At 39.3% G+C, this 20,856-nt stretch overlaps 1 protein-coding gene across 1 annotated transcript in view; it reads left to right on the top strand.

Moving 5' to 3' along the window:
- Positions 1-20,856, top strand: part of TEX9 (testis expressed 9) — a 72,215-nt gene that overhangs the window by 47,675 nt on the left and 3,684 nt on the right. The gene's annotated exons all lie outside the window — the stretch shown is intronic.

The raw sequence follows: 20,856 nt of genomic DNA, 5'->3' as shown, positions 1-20,856 counted from the left end.
CCTCCCCACCCCCCCGTCCCTCCCCCATTCCCCCCAACAGACCACAGTGTGTAGTGCTCCCCTCCCTGTGTCTATGTGTTCTTATTGTTCAACACCCACCTGTGAGTGAGAACATGTGGTGTTTGATTTTCTGCTCTCGTGTCAGTTTTCTGAGAATGATGGTTTCCAGGTTCATCCATGTCCCTACAAAGGACCCGAACTCATCATTTTTGATGGCTGCATAATATTCCATGGTGTATATGTACCACATTTTCCCTGTCCCGTCTATCATCGATGGGCATTTGGTTGGTTCCAGGTCTTTGCTATTGTAAACAGTGCTGCAATGAACATTCATGTGCATGTGTCCTTATAGTAGAGCGATTTATAATCCTTTGGATATATACTCAGTAATGGGATTACTGGGTCAAATGGAATTTCTATTTCTAGGTCCTTAAGGAATCGTCACACTGTCTTCCACAATGGTTGAACTAATTTACACTCCCACCAACAGTGTAAAAGTGTTCCTATTTCTCCACATCCTCTCCAGCATCTGTTGTCTCCAGATTATTTAATGATTGCCATTCTAACTGGTGTGAGATGGTATCTCAATGTAGTTTTGATTTGCATTTCTCTAATGACCAGTGATGATGAGCATTTTTTCGTATGTTTCCTGGCCTCATGTATGTCTTCTTTTGTAAAGTGTCTGTTCATATCCTTTGCCCCTTTTTGAATGGGCTTGTTTGTTTTTTTCTTGTAGATCTGTTTTAGTTCTTTGTAAATTCTGGATATCAGCCCTTTGTCAGATGGGTAGACTGCAAAAATTTTTTCCCATTCTGTTGGTTGCCGATTCACTCTAATGACTGTTTCTTTTGCTGTGCAGAAGCTGTGGAGTTTGATTAGGTCCCATTTGTCTATTTTGGCTTTTGTTGCCAATGCTTTTGCTGTTTTGGTCATGAAGTCCTTGCCTACGCCTATGTCCTGAATGGTTTTGCCTAGATTTTCTTCTAGGGTTTTTATGGTGTTAGGTCGTATGTTTAAGTGTTTAATCCATCTGGAATTAATTTTAGTGTAAGGTGTCAGGAAGGGGTCCAGTTTCTGCTTTCTACACATGGCTAGCCAGTTTTCCGAACACCATTTATTAAACAGGGAATCCTTTCCCCATTGCTTGTTTTTTTCAGGTTTGTCAAAGATTGGATGGTTGTAGAAATGCTGTGTTGCCTCTGAGGTCTCTGTTCTGTTCCATTGGTCTATATCTCTGTTTTGGCACCAGTACCATGATGTTTTGATTACTGTAGCTTTGTAGGATAGTTTGAAGTCTGGTAGTGTGATGCCTCCCGCTTTGTTCTTTTTGCTTAGAATTGACTTGGCTGTGAGGGCTCTCTTTTGGTTCCATATGACGTTTAAGGTGGTTTTTTCCAGTTCTGTGAAGAAGGTCATTGGTAGCTTGATGGGAATAGTGTTGAATCTGTAAATTACTTTGGGCAGTATGGCCATTGTCACGATATTGATTCTTCCTAACCATGAATATGGAATGTTTCTCCATCTGTTTGTGTCCTCTCTTATTTCGTTGAGCAGTGGCTTGTAGTTCTCCTTGAAGAGGTCCTTTACGTTCCTTGTTAGTTGTATTCCTAGGTATTTTATTCTCTTTGTAGCAATTGTGAATGGCAGTTCGTTCTTGATTTGGCTCTCTTTAAGTCTGTTATTGGTGTATAGGAATGCTTGTGATTTTTGCACATTGATTTTGCATCCTGAGATTTTGCTGAAGTTGCTTATCAGTTTCAGGAGATTTTGGGCTGAGACAATGGATATACAATCATGTCATCTGCAAATAGAGACAAGTTGACTTCCTCCTTTCCTATTTGAATATCTTTTATTTCTTTTTCTTGCCTGATTGCTCTGGCTAGAACTTCCAGTACTATATTGAATAGGAGTGGTGAGAGGAGGCATCCTTGTCTAGTGCCAGATTTCAAAGGGAATGCTTCCAGTTTTTGCCCATCCAGTATGATATTGGCTGTAGGTTTGTCGTAAATAGCTTTTATTATTTTGAGATACGTTCCATGAATACCTAGTTTATTAGGGGTTTTAGCATAAAGGGCTGTTGAATTTTGTCAAAGGCCTTCTCTGCATCAATTGAGATAGTCATGTTGTTTTTGTCTTTGGTTCTGTTTATGTGGTGGATTACGTTTATAGACTTGCGTATGTTGAACCAGGCTTACGTCCCTGGGATGAATCCTACTTGATCATGGTGGATAAGCTTTTTGATGTGCTGTTGCAATCGGTTTGTCAGTTTTTTATTGAAGATTTTTGCATCTATGTTCATCATGGATATTGGCCTGAAGTTTTCTTTTCTTGCCGAGTCTCTGCCGGGTTTTGGTATCAGGATGATGTTGGTCTCATAAAATGATTTGGGAAGGATTCGCTCTTTTTTGATTGTTTGCAATAGTTTCAGAAGGAATGGTACCAGCTCCTCCCTGTATGTCTGGTAGAATTTGGCTGTGAACCCATCTGGACCTGGGCTTTCTTTGGGGGGTAGGCTCTTAACTGCTGCCTCAACTTCAGACCTTGTTATTGGTCTATTCAGGGTTTCGACTTCTTCCTGGTTTAGGCTTGGGAGGAGGCAAGTGTCCAGGAATTTATCCATTTCTTCCAGGTTTACTAGTTTATGTGCATAGAGTTGTTTGTAATAATGTCTCATGATGGTTTGAATTTCTGTGGAATCTGTGGTGATATCCCCTTTATCGTTTTTTATTGCATCAGTTTGATTATTCTCTCTTTTATTAATCTGGCTAGTGGTCTATTTTGTTGTTCTTTTCAGAAAAGCAGCTCCTGGATTTATTGATTTTTTTGAAGGGTTTTTTGTGTTTCTATCTCCTTCAGTTCTGCTCTGATCTTAGCTATTTCTTGTCTTCTTCTAGACTTTGAGTTTTTTTGATGTTGCTCCTCTAGCTCTTTCAGTTTTGACGATAGGGTGTCAATTTTTGATCTCTCCTTGCTTCTCATGTGGGCACTTATTGCTATATATTTTCCTCTAGAGACTGCTTTAAATGTGTCCCAGAGATTCTGGTATGTTGTGTCTTCGTTCTCGTTCGTTTCAAAGAACATCTTTATTTCTGTCTTCTTTTCATTGTTTATCCAGTCAACATTCAAAAGCCAGTTGTTCAGTTTCCATGAATCTGTGCCGTTCTGAGTTAGTTTCTGCATTCTGAGTTCTAACTCGATTGCACTGTGGTCTGAGAGACTGTTTGTTGTGATTTCCATTCTTTTGCATTTGCTGAGGAGTGATTTACTCCCAATTATGTGGTCAATTTTAGAGTAGGTGTGATGTGGTGCTGAGAAGAATGTATATTCTGTGGATTTGGGGTGGAGAGTTCTGTAAATGTCTATTAGGTTTGCTTGGTCCAGGTCTGAGTTCAAGTCCTGGATATCCTTGTTAATTTTCTGTCTGGTTTCTCTGTCTAATATTGACAATGGGGTGTTAAAGTCTCCCACTATAATTGTGTGGGAGTCTAAGTCTCTTTGTAAGTCATTAAGAACTTGCCTTATGTATCTGGGTGCTCCTGTGTTGGGTGCATGTATATTTAGGATCGTTAGCTCTTCTTGTTGCATTGATCCTTTTACCATTATGTAGTGTCCTTCTTTGTCTCTTTTGATCTTTGTTCGTTTAAAGTCTGTTTTATCAGAAATGAGAATTGCAACTCCTCCTTTTTTTTTTTTTTTTTTTTGCTCTCCATTTGCTTGGTAGATCTTCCTCCATCCCTTTATTTTGAGCCTTTGTGTATCTTTGCATGTGAGATGGGTTACCTGGATACAGCACACTGATGGGTTTTGGCTTTTTATCCAATTTGCCAGTCTGTGTCTTTTGATTGGGGCATTTAGTCCATTTATATTTAGGGATAATATTGTTATGTGTGAATTTGATACTGCCATTTTGATGCTAGCTGGCTGTTTTGTTCGTTAGTTGATGCAGATTCTTGATTGTGTTGATGCGTTTTACCATTTGGTATGTTTTTGGAGTGGCTGGTACCAGTCGTTCCTTTATATGTGTAGAGCCTCTTTCAGGAGCTCTTGTAAAGCAGGTCTGGTGGTAATGAAATCTCTGAGTACTTGCTTGTTCGCAAAGGATTTTATTTTTCCTTCACTTAGGAAGCTTAGTTTGGCTGGATAGCAGATTCTGGGTTGAAATTTTTTTTCTTTAAGGATGTTGGAATATTGGCCCCTACTCTCTTCTGGCTTGTAGGGTTTCTGCTGAGAGATCTGCTATGAGTCTGATGGGCTTCCCTTTGTGGGTAACCCGACCTTTCTTTCTGGCTGCCCTTAGCATTTTCTCCTTCATTTCAACCCTGGGGAATCTGAAGATTATGTGCCTTGGGGTTGGTCTTCTTGAGGAATATCTTTGTAGTGTTCTCTGTATTTCCTGGACTTGAATATTGGCCTGCCTTGCTAGGTTGGGGAATTTTTCCTGGATAATATCCTGAAGAGTATTTTCCAGCTTGGATTCATTCTCTTTTGTCACATTCAGGTACACCTATCAGACATAGATTAGGTCTTTTCACATAGTCCCACATTTCTTGGAGACCTTGTTCATTCCTTTTTACCCTTTTTTCTCTATTCTTGCCTTCTCGTTTTATTTCATTGAGTTGATCTTCGATCTCTGATATCCTTTCTTCTGCTTGGTCAATTCAGCTGCTGAAACTTGTGCATACTTCGCGAAGTTCTCGTGTTGTGTTTTTCAGCTCCATCAATTCACTTATATTCCTCTCTATGTTGTCTATTCTCGTTAGCATTTCGTCAAATCTTTTTTCAAGGTTCATAGTTTCTTTGCATTGGGTTAGAACATGTTCTTTTAGCTCACTGTAGTTTCTTATTACCCAACCTTCTGAAGTCTGATTCTGTCATTTCATCACACTCCTTCTCCATCCAGCCTTGTTCCCTTGCTGGTGAGGAGTTGTGATCCCTTTTAGGAGGACAGGTGTTCTGGTTTCAGGTGTTTTCATCCTTTTTGTGCTGGTTTCTTCCCATCTTTGTGAGTTTGTCCACCTGTTGTCTTTGTAGTTACTGACTTTCAGATTGGGTCTCTGAGTGAACTTCCAGTTTGTGGATGCTGAAGTTACTTCTTTTTCTTAGCTTTCCTTCTAACAGTCTGGCCCCTCTGCTGTAGGACTGCTGAGGTCCACTCCAGGCCCTGCTTGCCGGGGGATCAACTGCAGCAGCTGCAGAACAGTAAGGGTTGCTACCAGTTTCCTCTTCTGCTATCTTTGTCCCAGTAGGATGCCCGCCAAATATCAGTCTGTTCTTTCCTTTATGAGGTGACTCTTTGGATATACGGGGGTCAGGGAGCTGCTTCAGGAAATAGTCTGTCCTTTATTGGACTTTAAGTTCTGAGCTGTGAGCTCCATTGTTCATTCAGAGTTGCTGGGCAGGTACATTTAGGTCTGCTGCAGCAGAACTCATAAACTCCCTTTTTTTTTTTTTCCCCCAGGTGCTCTGTCCCAGGGAGTTAGGGCTTTATTTATGAGTTTCTATTGTGCTGCTGCCTTTTTTTTTTTTTCTTTCAGGGCTGCCCTGCCCAGTGAGGAGGCAGCCTAGTCACTGTCTGCCTGCAGAGGCTTTGCTGAGCTGCTGTGGGCTCCGCCCAGCTGCCGTGTGATCTTTCCTGCAGTCCTGTTTATATGGGTGTAGTTAGAACTGCCTTGGCAATGGTGGCCCACCTCTGTTATGGCGGACTCTCTCTGTAGTGGCAGATTGCCTCGGCAATGGCGGGCTGCCTCAGCAACGGCGGGCTGCCTCAGCAATGGTCAGACTGCCTCCGTAGTGGTGGAGTGTCTCAGTAATGGCGGACGCCCCTCCCCCACAGAGCTGGACTGTCCCGGGTTCAGCTGTGCTTGCTGTGAAACTCTTAACCCAGAGTGTTTTCATTTACTGTTTTTTTTTTTTTTTTTTTATTGGTGGGGGGTGGGACCAGCCGAGCCTGATCATCTGGCTCCCTGACTCAGAGTCTTTTTTGTTGTTGTTGTTGAATGGTCGACTGTCTCCCAGTGTTCCAGTCGCCTGTTGAAAAGGCGCCGGGATCTCCCGTGCTGCGACTCACTGGGCCGGCTGAAACAGCGGGGCCGAGATTCCTGGCAGTTTTTTTCCCTAGGAATCTCCTGGCCTGGCTCGCTATTTCAGATGAATTGGCGACTCTGCCGTCTCAGGGCTCCAATCGCCAGCTAAGAGGGCACCCAGACCAGTGTCTTTTGTACGGAGAACCACCATGCCAGGGCGTGGGCAAAGCAGCCACGCGGGCCGAAACAGCCACGCGGGCCGAAACAGCCACGCCAGCCGAAACAGCCGCGCTGGTGACCTGTGGGGCTCCTCCGCCTGGGAATCTCCTGGTCTGTGGGCAATAAAAATCCGTCTGGAAATGCGGCCTCCACTCACCCTCTGCACTTTCACTGGGAGCTGCAATCCGGAGCTGTTCCTAGTCGGCCATCTTCCCCCGATTCCCGTCTAGCTGTTTTTAACATTCTTTCAACTTCGGAAAATCTGACAATTATGTGTCTTGGGGATGATCTTCTTGTGTAGAATCTTGCAGTAATTCTCTGTATTTCTTGAATTTGACTGTTGGCCTCTCTAGCAAGGTTGGTTAAGTTTTCATGGACAATATCCGGAAGTATGTTTTCCAAGTTGTTTGCTTTCTCCACTCCCTTTCAGTGATGCCCGTGATTCATAGATTTGGCCTCTTCACATAATCCCATACTTCTTGGAGGCTTTGTTCATTTGTATTCTTTTTTCTTTTTGTCTGACTTCAGAGAAACAGTCTTCAAGTTCTGAAATTCTTTCCTCAGCTTGATTTATTCTGCTGTTAATACTTGTGATTGCATTGGGAAATTCTTGAATTGTGTTGTTCAGCTCTGTCAGATCCATTAGGTTCATTTTTATACTGACTATTTCATCCTTCAGCTCCTCTGTCACTTTACTGTGATTCTTACTTTCCTTGGATTGAGTTTTGCATCTTCCTGAATCTCAATGATCTTTTTTCCTTTACATATTCTGAATTTTATTTCTGTCATTCCAGCCAGTTCTGCCTGCTTAAGAACTCTTGTTGGAGAACTGCTGTGGTTGTTTGGAGGGCATATGTCACTCTGGCCATTTGAGTTACTGCAGTTCCTGCATTGGTTCTTTCTCATGTCTATGTGTGGGTGTTCCTTTAACTGCAATGTAGATTGAGTACAGTCAATACATTTCTTTTCTGGATGCTTTCACTGGGCCGATGTTATCCAGGGTGTTTATTCGAAGTTGACTTCTTGTCTCTGGTTTCACAAGAGGGTATGTTTCAGGTATTTTTGGTGTTGAAGCTTTGGGGAATATGATCCTGTAGGTGGCACTTAGGTTCACTGGTCGGTTGTTAGACTCTTGCTTGGTTGTGTGGCTCCCATATGTTTCCTCACAGTTACAGCCATCTTCCTTGTCAATGCTCTGAAAGTGTGGGTTCCTCTCCCCTTGAGTGCTGGCTGTAGATCACAGTGTGGCACTTCTGGGTTGCCCACTGCAGCTCTGGAGCTCAGTGTTTATCTTCCTTCCCCAACTTGAAGGGAGCAGAGGAAAGAATCTTAGTAGTGGTTATAAACAAAGGTTGTTTGCTTGTCTACTGGGAGCTCCACCCCAAAGAGATGGAGGTTAGCAATTGCTCAATGCAATCAGCCCGGGATGGAGGGTCTGTGCTGTAGGCCCAAGCCAGGAGGTCCCTGTCGGGTGATGAGCAATGGGGGTTAGGGGGTTGTCAGACTCATGGGAGAGAGAGTGGCCTCCTCTCCTTGAGTATACTACAGCTTGTTGGAGGTGTGGATAAGTCACTTAGGTGCTTTGTTCCTTCATTAGTCTGAGGGTGGCAGGGCAGTTCCACTGGAGAGGCAGTGGCAGAGAGGCAGTGGCAGAGAGGCATTCATTTGCCCCTGGAGGCTCTGTCCACAGAGTTGCCAAGTTGCTAGTGGCTTGATAGCTCTTATGGCGGGTGGCTAGATGCCTAGGCCTGGAGGACCTTCCTGGTGAGGCCCTATGGGAATAGGCATACACATAACAGTCTAGCCACTTTTCTGTAGGGCTGCTGTGGTATGCTGGGGGCCTGCTCCAGTTCGTAATGACCTAGGATTTTCCAGAACTTGGAGGTATCACCAGTGAAGACTGCAAAACAGCCAAGATTATGGCCTGTCACTCCTTCTGGGAGCTTCATCCCAGGGAGGTATGGGCCTGTTGCCAGTCCTAAAGCACCTGTAGGAGGTAGCTGGAGACCCTGGTTGGGAGGTAAAGAGTAATGGGATTGGGGACCTGCTCAAAAAAGCAGTCTGGCTATATTTTGGTACAGTAGCTGTGCTGTGTTGTGCTGTACTATACTGTATTATACTTTAGTCCCTGGTCACCTCAGCCACTCTGAAGCTCAAAGGTTGGATCGGCTAAGTTGCCCAAAGAGCAGACGGTGGCCTGCCTCTCTTCCTCTGAGAGCACTGTCTCAGCAGGAATTCAGATCTGTTGGCTGGAGAACTCGGTCAGGGTAGTTAGAGGTTCTGGTAAGTCCTGCCTGGTGAGGAGGAGTGGGATCACAGACCTGCTTAAAGCAGTCTGGCCATGTTTTGGTAGAGGGGCTCTGCTGTACTAGGAGATCCCTTCTGCCCCTGCTTGGCTCAGACTCTCCAAAGCCAGATGGCTGGAATAGCTAAGTTGCCCAACAGCAAACATGGCAGCCCACCACATCCCTCCTTTAAGAAGAAGCTCCCTTTCCACCCCTGGAGCTCCTCCTTAGGGAGATGCAATGCCACTACCAGTGCCTGGCTGGAGTTCTAAGCCAGTGGGTCTTATGAGGTGCCGTCGAAGTGGGGCCTGCAGGCTATCCCTGCTCAGCCCCCTAGATTCAACCTCTCTTTCCTAAGGGTATGTATATGGGTGTAACCTCCCACTTTGCAGGAGCTGCAGTTACTTTTGCCGGAAAGCCTGCATAGCTAAGCTCCAGGGACTCCACACATGCCTGAGTGGCTACTCTGCCAAGACTTCAGATTTGTCTGTGAGACTGAAGGATCTGGTGGGGTACGTTCACAAAGAAATCTCCTAACTCGAGTTTACAAAGATCCCTGGGAGAAGCATGGTTTCCCCGGGGCTATATAATCACTCACTGCTTCCCCGGGCAGGGGAGGATCCCCTGGCTCTATGTTGCTCCTGAGTGGGCTCTTGTCCTGTCTTTTCTTCATTCTCCATGGGTCAAGTTGTTTCCTTGATTAGTGCCCCATTTTGAAATTCAAGTAATGAGGACTTGATATGTGAACAATTCAGAATACAACCATCGGCACTATAAAAACAACCTAGAGGTGTTCAAGATACAAATTTCTGACTCCAGCTCTTCACTATGGGTGATTGATTTAAACACAGTAAGGGATAACATTTTGTGTATATATTGCATTACTATTCATCATATTTAAAATTTTATTTTTAAATTTATTTTTTATAGAACAGGGGTGGGTCTCACTTTGTTGTTCAGGCTGGTTTTGAACACCTGAGCTCAAGTAAGCTTCTGCCGTGGCCTTACAAAGTGCCGGGATTACAGGTGTGAGCAACTATGCCCAGACCACTATTTAGTATAAAGTAGACTTTTATGTCATAATTGTGTGTGTGTCAGTGTCAGAGTCATGCTCTTTTGCCCAAGCTGGAGTGCAGTAGTGTGAGCTCTGCTCACTGCAACCTCCATCTCCTAGGTTCAAGCAATTCTCTTGCCTCAGCCTCCCAAGTACTTGGGACCACAGGCGTCTGCCACCAAGCCCAGCTAATTTTTGTATTTTTAGTAGAGGTGGGGTTTCACCATGTTGGCCAGGCTGGCCTCCCAAATTGTTGGGATTACAGGCATGAGCCACTGCACCCCACCTGATGTCAGAATTCTTAAATGTAACTTATTTTAAATTTTTAAAAAACTATGTGTCTCAGACTTTTGATTTTTTAATTATTTTGCCTATTTTTTTTTTTTTTTTTTTTTGAGACAAAGTCACACTTGGTTGCCTGGGCTGGAGTGCAGTAGTGCCATCTAAGCTCACTACAAGCTCCGCCTCCAGGGTTCAAGTGATGCTCCTGCCTCAGCCTTCCAAGTAACTGTGATTACAGGCGCCCACCACTACAGCCAGCTAATTTTTTGTATTTTTAGTAGAGATGGGGTTTCACCATGTTGGCCAGGCTGGTCTCGAACAACTGACCTTGTGATTTGCCCACCTCCCAAAGTGCGGGGATTACAGGCATTGAGCCACTGCACCTGGCCTATTTTGCCTGTTTCTAAGCTTTATCTTTGAGAGACATTTTTGGGATATGCAATAACTTTTTCCTGGGAGTGTCTAATCTGTAGATAAATTTTATTTTGGGAGCAGTTGTATTTTTTCCATTTTAATTCTTCGTATTTCTCATTCTGAATAGACATATAATAGTTAAGAGGCAAGTAAAATTATTCAAGCCTATAAATTTAAGAAAATATGACAGGGAAATAGCAAGGTTTCCAAAAACTGAACAAGATTACCTCATAATCATCAGAAAGTTAAAGATCTACCTTAAAAAATGATAAAATTATTCTCCACAGAGGTTAGAAAATAAGTGATTGTGCTTTAAAATAAGAGTAGCTTTTGAAATTAAACATCAGTCAACTTAAACCAGGTGCTGTAGGAGTGCAGGGACTCTAACTGTCTCATTCACTATCATGTCCTCAGTGCCTGGCACAAGTAATTGCCTCTGAAACACACTGAAGGAAGGAATGATGAAAGTATAGTTTAACTGGAATTCTACCTAAAAACATGGCATTTGGTTAGATAGTTGCTTGAAATCCATTTAAAATATGACACCAGCGTTCATGTTACTTCATTTAGGAATAGGTAATTTCTAATTCTTTAATAATTCACTTAGAAATATTTATGAGGGCCTGCTAGTTACCTGCCAGATCTCTGGTAAAGGCTAAAGATATAAAAATCATTTTAAAAATAGATGTGGTCCTTGTAGCTGTGCACCTTATAATGAAGTTGAATGTTTAGATAATCCATGAAGTAAAACCTAGATAAATATCTAATTTAGATAATCTTATCAAAGCTAAGGTGCAACTATATAAATGCTCTGGAAAGTACATGGTGCTTTGAACAAGTAACCAAGCCAATAAATGCCCCCCTCCTTTTTTTTAAGATCCAATGAGCATTTATTACAATACAACTGGCTGTTCTATTCTTTTGCATTTCCATGTAAGGTTAAGAATCATATTAGCTGTTTCTATTAAAAAAAAAAAAAAATTCTCCTGGAGGTTTGATTGGCATTGCAGTGAATCTATAGATTTGAGAAAATTGACATCTTAATAGTGTCTTTTAAATCATGAATAGAGAATATCTGTTTATTTAAGCCTTCTTCAGCTTCTCTAAGCAGTTTTTTTTTTAATAGTTTTCAGAATACTGGTCTTGCATATTTTTTCCTAACTTATCTCTTAGTATTTCCTTTTTTTTGATGTTGTAAATTTTCTTTAAATTCCAGTTTCCCATTGTTTGTCGCTATAATGGAGAAATATTATTTATTTTTGCACATTGAGTCTGTATCCTGAACTTTGCCAAACTCACTTATTTTAGAAGACTTAGGATTTTCTACAGACTTGTTCTGTAAAGGACACCAGAAAATGCTTTGGCTTTGTGGGCTACCTATGGTCCCTTGTGTATTCTTCACTGGTTTTTTAAAAAATTTATTTAACCCCGTCAAAATAAATCATTTTTAGTTTCACTGTTTTTTTAAAAAATTTATTTAACCCCTTCAAAATAAATCATTTTTAGTTCACAAGTTTTAGAAAAACTGACTGCAGTTTCCTGAGAGATCTTATGAGGAATGAATGTAGAATTTTGTCAAATGCTTTTTTTCTGTATCTATTGAAATTACATATATATATTTTTTAGTCTGTAAATATGACAAATTACATTTGTTTGTCTTTCAAATGTTAAAACAACCTTATATTCCTGGGATATACCCTACTTGGTGATGGTGTTTCATTATCCCTTTTATGTATTATTGGTTCCTTTTTTGTGAATGTATGTACACATGGAAACATAATTTTAGTCCGTTTAGTCTGTAGGCTTCTTGTTTTAGTTTTCTTATAAATTATTTTAATCTTTACGTTTTTTGGTTTGAGTTTGTTTTGGTTTCAGTGTAATAGTGCCTTTATTAAATGAATTTCCAAATCATTCTATTGGAGAAGCTCCACTATCAGAGAACTTTTGTAGGGTTGGTATTATTTTTTCTTTGAGTGTCTGGTAGAGTCCACAGGTGAAGCCATCTGGGCCTGAGGTTTCCTTGTGGAAAGAGTTTATACTTCAAATTCAATTTCTTTTTTTTTTTTTTTCATCCCACTACAGATACTGTCACCTGACAGTTACCTGAGTTCAGGTTTGTCTTAGGAAAATTTGTATTTGCCTCCCTGGCAATCCAACTCCTTTTGTTTTTTTCTATTCCAGACATTGTTCAAAATTCCTGGTTCATGGATGTCACTTTGCTTTTTTTTTTTTTTTAGAGGGAAAGCTCTCAGAATTTTATCATTAAGTCTGATAATAGATTCATGATTTTTCTTTTTTTTGAAGAAAGAAGAAAGAGAGAAAGAGAAAGAATAAAAAAAAAAAAGAATGAAGGAGAAGAAGAAAGAGGAAGAGGGAGAGAGAACAGGGGTGTTGCTTTATTGCCTGGGCTAGAATGCAGTCTAAAAATGGGTATGCCTGTAATTCTGTTTAATAATAGAGACATGAAAAGAAAAATGAGGGAAGAAAATAACTAACAAGCAGCCAACCAATATTTCATTTAAACCTGTAAATAGGTGTGATGTGGTACTGATAAGAGTGTATATTTTGTGTATTTAAAGTGGAAAGTTCTATAAATATTAATTAAGTCTACTTGTTCCGGATCTGAGTTCAAGTCCTGGATATCGATGTTAACTTTCTGTCTCATTGATCTGTCTAATATTGATGTTGAAGTCTCCCACTATTATTGTGTGGGAGTCTAAGTCTCTTTATAAGTCTTATATATCTGGGTATTCCTGTATTGGGTGTGTATATATTTAGGATCTTTAGCTCTTCTTGTTACATTGATCCTTCTATCATTATGTAATATCCTTCTTTGCTTCTTTTGATCTTTGTTGCTTTAAAGTCTATTTTATCAGCAGAAATTGCAACTTCTGCTTTCTATTTATTTATTTATTTTTGCTCTCCATTTGGTTGGTAAATTTTTCTCCATCCCTTTGTTTTGAGTCTTTGTGTATCCTTGCATGTGAGATGGATCTGGATGTCGCATACCAATGGGTCTTGGCTTTTTTTGCCTGTCTGTGTCTTTGGATTGGGGGATTTAGTTGATTTAAATTTAGAATTAATAATAATATATGTGAGTTTGATATTGCCATTTAATGTTAGCTGGCTGTTTTGCCCATTAGTTGATGCAAGTTCTTAATTATGTTGATGTTCTTTATTTTTTGGTATATTTTAGAAAGGCTGATACTGGTTGTTCCTTTTTATTTGTAGTGGTTCTTTCAGAAGCTCTTGTAAAGCAGGCCTGGTGGTGATGAAATCTCTGAGTGCTTGCTTGTTTACAAAAGATTTTATTTTCCCTTCGCTTATGAAGCTTAGTTGGCTGGATGTAAATTCTGGGTTGAAAGTTCTTTTCTTTAAGGATGTTGAATATTGGCCCCCACTCTCTTCTGGCTTGTAGGGTTTCTGCTGAGAGATCTGCTGCGAGTCTGATAGGCTTCCCTTCCTGGGTAACCTGACCTTTCTCTCTGGCTGCCCTCAGTATTTTCTCTTTCATTTCAACCCTGGTGAATCTGGCAATTATGTGCCTTGAGGTTGGTCTACTTGAGGAATATCTTTGTGGTGTTCTCTGTATTACATGGAGTTGAATAGTGTCCTGCCTTGCTAGGTTGGGAAAGTTTTCCTGAATAATATCCTGAAGTGTATTTTCCAGCTTGTATTGATTCTCTTCATCACATTCAGGTACACCTATCAAATGTAGATTAGGTCTTTTCACATAGTCCCATATTTCTTGGAGACTTTGCTTGTTCCTTTTTATCCTTTTTTCTGTAATCTTGTCTTCTCGTTTTATTTCATTAAGTTGGTCTTCGACCTCTGATATCTTTTCTTCTGCCTGATCAATTCGGCTGTTAAACCTTGTGCATACTTTGCAAAGTTCTCGTGTTTTTCAGCTCCATTAATTCACTTATATTCCTCTCTAAATTGTGTATTAATGTTAACATTTCGTCAAAACTGTTTTCAAAGTTCTTAGTTTCTTTACATTGGGTTAGAACAAGTTCTTTTAATTCCCAGAGGTTTCTTATCCACTTTTTAAAGCCTGCTTCTGTTAGTGGCACACAGTCTTTCTCCATCAGGCCTTGTTCCGTTGCTGATGAGGAACTGTGATCCCCTGTAGAAGGAGAGGCATTCTGATTTTTGGGTATTCTCAGCCTTTTTAGGCTGGTTTCTTCCCTTCATTATAGATTTATCCATCTGTGGTCTTTATAATTACCATCTTTATAGTTGGGTTTCTGAATGGACATCCAACTTGTTGATTCCCAGCGCTAAAATCTGAGCAACCCACTGCGCCAGCCAAAACAGCAGCGTTAAGATTGATGGTGCTTTTCTGACTCTGCGCCAAGAACCGCCGCACCAAGACAGCGGCAAAACCGTCTCGCTGGCCACAAGAGTTGCACTGGCAACCCGTGGGGCTCCTCCACTGGGAATCTCCTGGTGCGTGAGCAACAAAAATCGATCTGAAAGTGTGGCGTCCTCTCGTTCTCTGCGCTTTCAGTGGGAGATACAATCCCGAGCTGCTAGTGATCAGCCATCTTGGATCTCTCCTCTGGTGTTAGAACTTGATGGCATTTGCTTGCATTTGCTTGCATCAATTTCTTTAATAAATATATAAGTATTCTTTATAGAGGCTAAATTTCATTGTGTTTTGGGTTGTCTCTGTCAAAGAATCCGTCTATTTCATTTATGTTGTAAAATTTACTGGCATACAGTTATTTACACTATTTCATTATTGTCCTTTGAATATTCCTCCTACATTCCTTTGGGTCATTCCCCCCTCTCATTCTCGTATTGGCAATTTGTGTCTTCTTTACTTTTTCTGATCAGTCTCACTAGAGGCTGGCTTACTAATGCTGGTTTTACTGAATTTCCTCTACTAATTTTTTAATTTTTCTTTTATTGATTTCTGGTCTTCTCTTAATTCTTTCCCTCTCCTTACTTTGGGATTCTATTTGTTTTCTATTTGTTAATTTCTTAAAATGGAAGTGGAGATGGTTGATTTGTACCCTTTCTTCTTTTCTAATATAAGCATTTAAACACTGTAAATGTTTCTTTATGTTCATTCTCTTCAGAATGCTTTCTGATTTTCTTTATTTCTTCTTTGAGCAATGATGAACTTTAGACTAAATTTTGGCTTAGAGTATGGTTTAAATTGGTAAATATTTCATGTGCCCTTGATAGGAATGTACATTCTGTATTTGTTAGGTGGAGTAGTCTATAAATGTCAGTTATGTCAAATTGCTTAATAGTGTTGTTCAGGACTTCTGTATCTTTATGTCTTTCCTGTGTCCTTGTTCTATCAGTGTTAAGAGAGGAGTACTAAACTCTGAATAGAACTGTGAGTTTGTCATTTTTCCCTTTGTCTTACCAATTTTTGTAGTATATACTTTGAAACTCAGTTATTAGTTATATTAATGTCCCGTGCCTAAGAAGATTGTTATATCCTCTTGAATGAATTGACCTATTATTAAAGCTATGTTTATTTATTTATATTTATTTTGGTTCTTGCATTCTCATACAAGTTGAAGCCTCTTGTCAGAAATGCTTGGGACCAGAAGTGTTTTAGAAATGCTCCAGCGAACATTTCATCTTTGAGCATCAGCATTCAAAAAGTTTTAGCCTTTAGAGCATTTTAGATTTCAGACTTTTGGATTAGGGATACTCAAATTGTATTACTTTGTTTGATATTCATGTGACTCAAGCTTTATTTTAGTGTTAGCATTGTTTTACCTTTTTCCATTCTTTACTTGTAACTCCTTAGCATCTTCTAGTAAGCAGCATCTAGTTGAGTGTTGCTTTTTAAAAAAATTCAATCTGATGGTCTCTTAACTTTTTAATTGAGGTGTTTACACCATTACATTTAAAATAATTATTAATATGGTTGGGATTAAGTCTGTTATTAACTGTTGTTTTTATTTGGCCCATACGTTTCTTTCTTTCCGTTAATTTTGAATTGCCTTTTTAAAGATTCCATTTTATCTCCTTTATTAGGTCATTATCTGTAATTCTTTGTGTGCATTTCAGCATTTGTTTTATATATATGTTTATCACTCTGTCCCTTCAAGTAATATAGTATTATTTTATGAATAATGTAAGAACATTTTAGCAGTATACTTGTATTACCCTCTGCCACCCTTTCTCCTGTTGTCCTGTTTTATCTACAAACTCTACAGTACATTATTAAATTTTTTTTATTGTGGTAAACTATACATAAAATTTACCTTCTTAAACATTTTAAGCATGTAGTTCAGTAGTGTAACAAACATTCACATTGTTATACAACCTATCCATGAACTCTTTTCATCATGCAAAAACTGAAACTCTATCAATTAAGTCACTCCCCATTTCCACCTACCTGTAGACCCTGGCAACCACCATTGTACTTTCTGTCTCTATAAATTTGACTGCTCTAGGTAAGACATAAGAGTAGAATTATACCATATTTGTCTTTCTTTAACTGGCTTATTTCATTTAACATAATGTTCTCAAGGTTGATCAAAGTTGTAGCATATGTCAGAATTTCATTCCTTTCTAATGCTGAATAATAATCCTTTGTATTTATTTACCACATTTTGTTTATTCATCCATTAGTGGACACTTGAGTTGCTTCCACCTGTTGGCTAGTATGAATTGCACTGCTCTGAACAAAGGTATACAGATATTAGTATCTCCTAGAGAGAAATAAAGGACCATAGGTAATCCATTTTCAGTTTTTGTTTTGTTTTGTTTTGTTTTTTTTAGCTCCTTGATGTGTAAAGTCAGGTTGATTTGAGATCTTCTTTTCTAATGTAAGCATTGACAACTATAAATTTTCCTCTTAGCACTGCTTATATTCTGTCCTATAAGTTTTTGGTATATTGTAGCTTTGTTTTCATTTGTCTTATGATATTTTCCAGTTTCCTTTGTGATTTCTTCTTTGACCCCTTGGTAGTTTGAATGTGCTGTTCAATCCCCACATATTTGTGGGTTTTGCAGTTTTCCTTCTGCTGTTGATTTCCAGTTTGAATCAACTGTGATTGGAAAATATACTTTCTATGCTTTCAGTCTTTTAAAATGTGGGGAATGTTCCATGTGCACTTGAGAAAACTGTATTCTTTTTCATTCTAAAAATAACATCTTTATTGAACTATAATTAATGTACCATACAACTCACTTAAAATATACAAATCAGTTGTTTTTAGTAGTCGCAAAGTTGTACAACCATCACACATAATCAATTTTGCAATTTTATCACCCCCAAAAGAACCTCTGTACCCATTCATAGCCACTCTATTCTCCCCCAACACCCTGCACCACATTCTACCCCTAGCCCTAGGCAACCACTAATCTACTTCCTGTATTTACATATATGTAAATTTTGGTATATGATTCTATTTTTCCTTTATTATTATTTCAATTGTTTTTGGGAAACAGGTGGTGGTGGTTTCACAAATAAGTTCTTTAGTGGTGATTTCTGAGATTTTGGTGAACCCAATATGTAGTCTTCTATTGCTCACCTCCCTCCCACCCTTCCTTCACAAGTTCCCAGAGTCCATTATATCCTTGTTACACCTTTTCATTAGAGGAGTATTCTTTATGTCTGTTAAATCTAACTGATCTGTAATGTTGATCAAGTCTCTTATGTATTTATTGGTCTTCTACCTGGTGGTTTTACCGATTATTGAAAGCGGGGCACTGAAGTCTACTTTTATTGTAGAGTGGTCTATTTCTCCAAGTCTGTCAATGCTTGCTTCATATATTTAGGCACTTTAATGTTTGGTACATATATAATTGTATCAATTTTCTTACTAAATTGGCCCTTTTGTTTGGCCTGTATGTTCTTATATAACGTCCTTCTTGGTATGTTTCAAGAGTTTTGACTTAAAGTCTATTTTGTCAGATATTACTATAGTCATTGCTGTTTTCTTTTGGTTACAAAATTTCACAGATTATCTTTTTCCATCTTTTTACTTTTAACCTGTGCATATCTCTAGATCTAAAGTTAGTTGCTTGCAGAGTACACATAGTTGGATTCCGGTTTTTTAAAATCCATTCTTCCATTCAGTGTATTTTGGTTAGGGAGCTTTGTCCATTTAAAGTTGTTGGAAGGCCTGTTGCTATGTATTGATTGTTTTCTGGATGTCTGGAGGATTTTTAGCCTCTCATTTCCTCCCTTATTGCCTTCCTTCCTTAGTGTTTGGTTGATTTTATGTAATGGTATAACTTCAGTCATACATAAAGACCACTTCATTTTGGCCCCTCCCTACCTTGTGGTATTGATGTCACAAATTATATCTTTATGTTATATACCCATTAACAAAGATTTACAACATTTTTAATGCTTTTGTCTGTTAATTCTATAAAAGAATGAAAAGTGAGTTGTCAATGAAAATTAAGATACAGGCCTTTATATTTGTCTAATTATTTTTCCAAATATTTATGTTTACTGGAGAATTTTATATTTGCATATAGCTTTGAGTTACTGTCTAGTATGCTTTTGTTTCAACTTTTGCAGGATTCTCTTTAGGATTTTGTAAGGAAGATATGGTGGTAATGAATTTCTTCAGCTTTTATGTAGGGATGTCTTAATTTCTTCTTCATTTTTGAAGGACACTTTGCTGGATATATTATTCTTCCTGATATGATTTTTTTCTTTCAGCACTTTAAATTTATCATCCTACTGACTTCTGGCCTGCAAAGTTTCTGCTGAAAAATATGCTTATAATCTTACAGATGCTCCCTTGCATGGGATGAGTCATTTTGTCTTGTTGATATCAAGCTTTTCTCTTTGATGCTTGACCGATTAAAATGTGTCTTGCTGTGGGTCTCTTTGGGTTTATCCTACTTGGAGTTCATGGAGCTTTTTGTATTTGTATATCCATTTCTTTCCTTAAATTTGGGAATTTTTCACCTATTACTTCTTCAAATAAGTTCTTTGTACCCGTTTTTTCTCTCTTCTAAGATTACACTGTTATACATATTGGCCCACTTGATGGTGTCCCTTAGCTGCTGTTCATTTTTCTTCATTCTTTTACTTTTGGCTCCTCTTACCTGCTCATTTCAAATGACCTGTCTCAAAGTTCCCTCATTCGTTCTTATACCTGTTCAACTCTGCTGTTGAACCCTTCAAGTGTATTTTTCAATTCAGTTACTGTATTTTTCAGCTTTAGAATTTGTTTGGTTCTTTTTTGTAATTTTTGTTGATAGTCTTGTTTTATTCATATATAGGTTTCCTGACTTCAGTTAGTTGTCAGTATTCTCCTTCAGCTCATGGAGCATATTTTTAGCAGTTGTTTTGAAGTCCTTGTCAAATAAGTGAGAAGACTTTGTTTCTTTTGGATACATTCTGGGTATTAATTTTGTTCCTTTAATATGGTCCATGTTTCCCTGTTTCTTTGAATGCCTTGTGATCTTATGTAGAAAAATGGGTGTTTGAACAAACAGCCACTTCTCCCAGTGTTGCAGACTGGCTGCGTGCAAGAAAAGACCTTCACTACTCAGCATGGCATAAAGTCTTGAGGTCCTCTCAAACCTTTTCTGTGGCTGTGTCTTTCATGGGCCTTTGTGTTTTAATTCCAGTTTTCCATACACATGGCTTCTTTTAAATATCCTAATTACCTAAAAGTGTCACTCCTCCTTACCACAGTTTTAGATGCTATATTGTATTCCATTGCCCGTAAGTTCTTGCCACCAGGTTCCTGCAGTTCTCTGGACTCACTGCACCTCTCACATGCAGTGGTACCCGGCATCCATTTCCGCTGCTTCCAACTGGATATCCAAATGATGCAGCTGTTCCCGTCAGTGCTGAGTCAAGCAAGACAGATACCAGTCCCTCAGGGAGGCGCCAGAAAAGTCTGAATGGTGCAAGCACGTCTACTCTTTTCCTTCCATTCCAAGGGAGGAACTGGGAATTGGGTAGCTGGGTGGCTTATTCCTGACTGTGCTGTGCCAAGGAGGATGTGGGGAAGGGGTGAGCCAAAACTATGACATTTCCTACCATATTGAGTATGGCTTTTTCTTAGTTAGGCATTCTCTTGGTTGTTAGGCATTCTCTTGGTTGCTGCTGCTGACTGACTGGTTTTCTAGAGCTCTCCCAAAGCTACTTTGGTCTATGTATCATATATTCAGTCTTTTAATGGGGGAGCAAAGGCCCAGAGCTTCCTAATCCATGATCTTGCTGACATCACTCTTAGTTATCTTTTAAAGATTTTTTATTTTTTATTTTTTTTAGAAAAACTACACAGACACTGATAAATAGATATCGCATTACTCTTGCGGGTTTTTCTCCTTTTCCATCTTTTTATGTGTGTACAGAGATTCAGATTTCCTTTAACATTTCAAGTATAGATCTTCCTATACTTAATGATTTCTGCTTACCTAAATAATATTCACTGATCCTTTTTCTGCATTGTCCAAATTGCCACAGAGCTTATCCAATCCATTTTTACCAAGATTACAAACTTGGTCTCCCCCTTGTCATGGAAAGCAGGTAAATTCTCTGCTTAGCTAAAGACCACAACCATTTCCTTTCACAGATGCCTAGGAGTCTCATTCTTGTAAATGGTATTTAGATGTCTGCCAAGCATTT

This window comes from Sapajus apella, unplaced genomic scaffold (genome assembly GCF_009761245.1).
Source record: "Sapajus apella isolate SASKATOON/1434 unplaced genomic scaffold, GSC_monkey_1.0 scaffold37, whole genome shotgun sequence".
NCBI classification, from domain to species: domain Eukaryota; kingdom Metazoa; phylum Chordata; class Mammalia; order Primates; family Cebidae; genus Sapajus; species Sapajus apella.
This window is presented reverse-complemented; position numbering and strand designations above follow the sequence as displayed.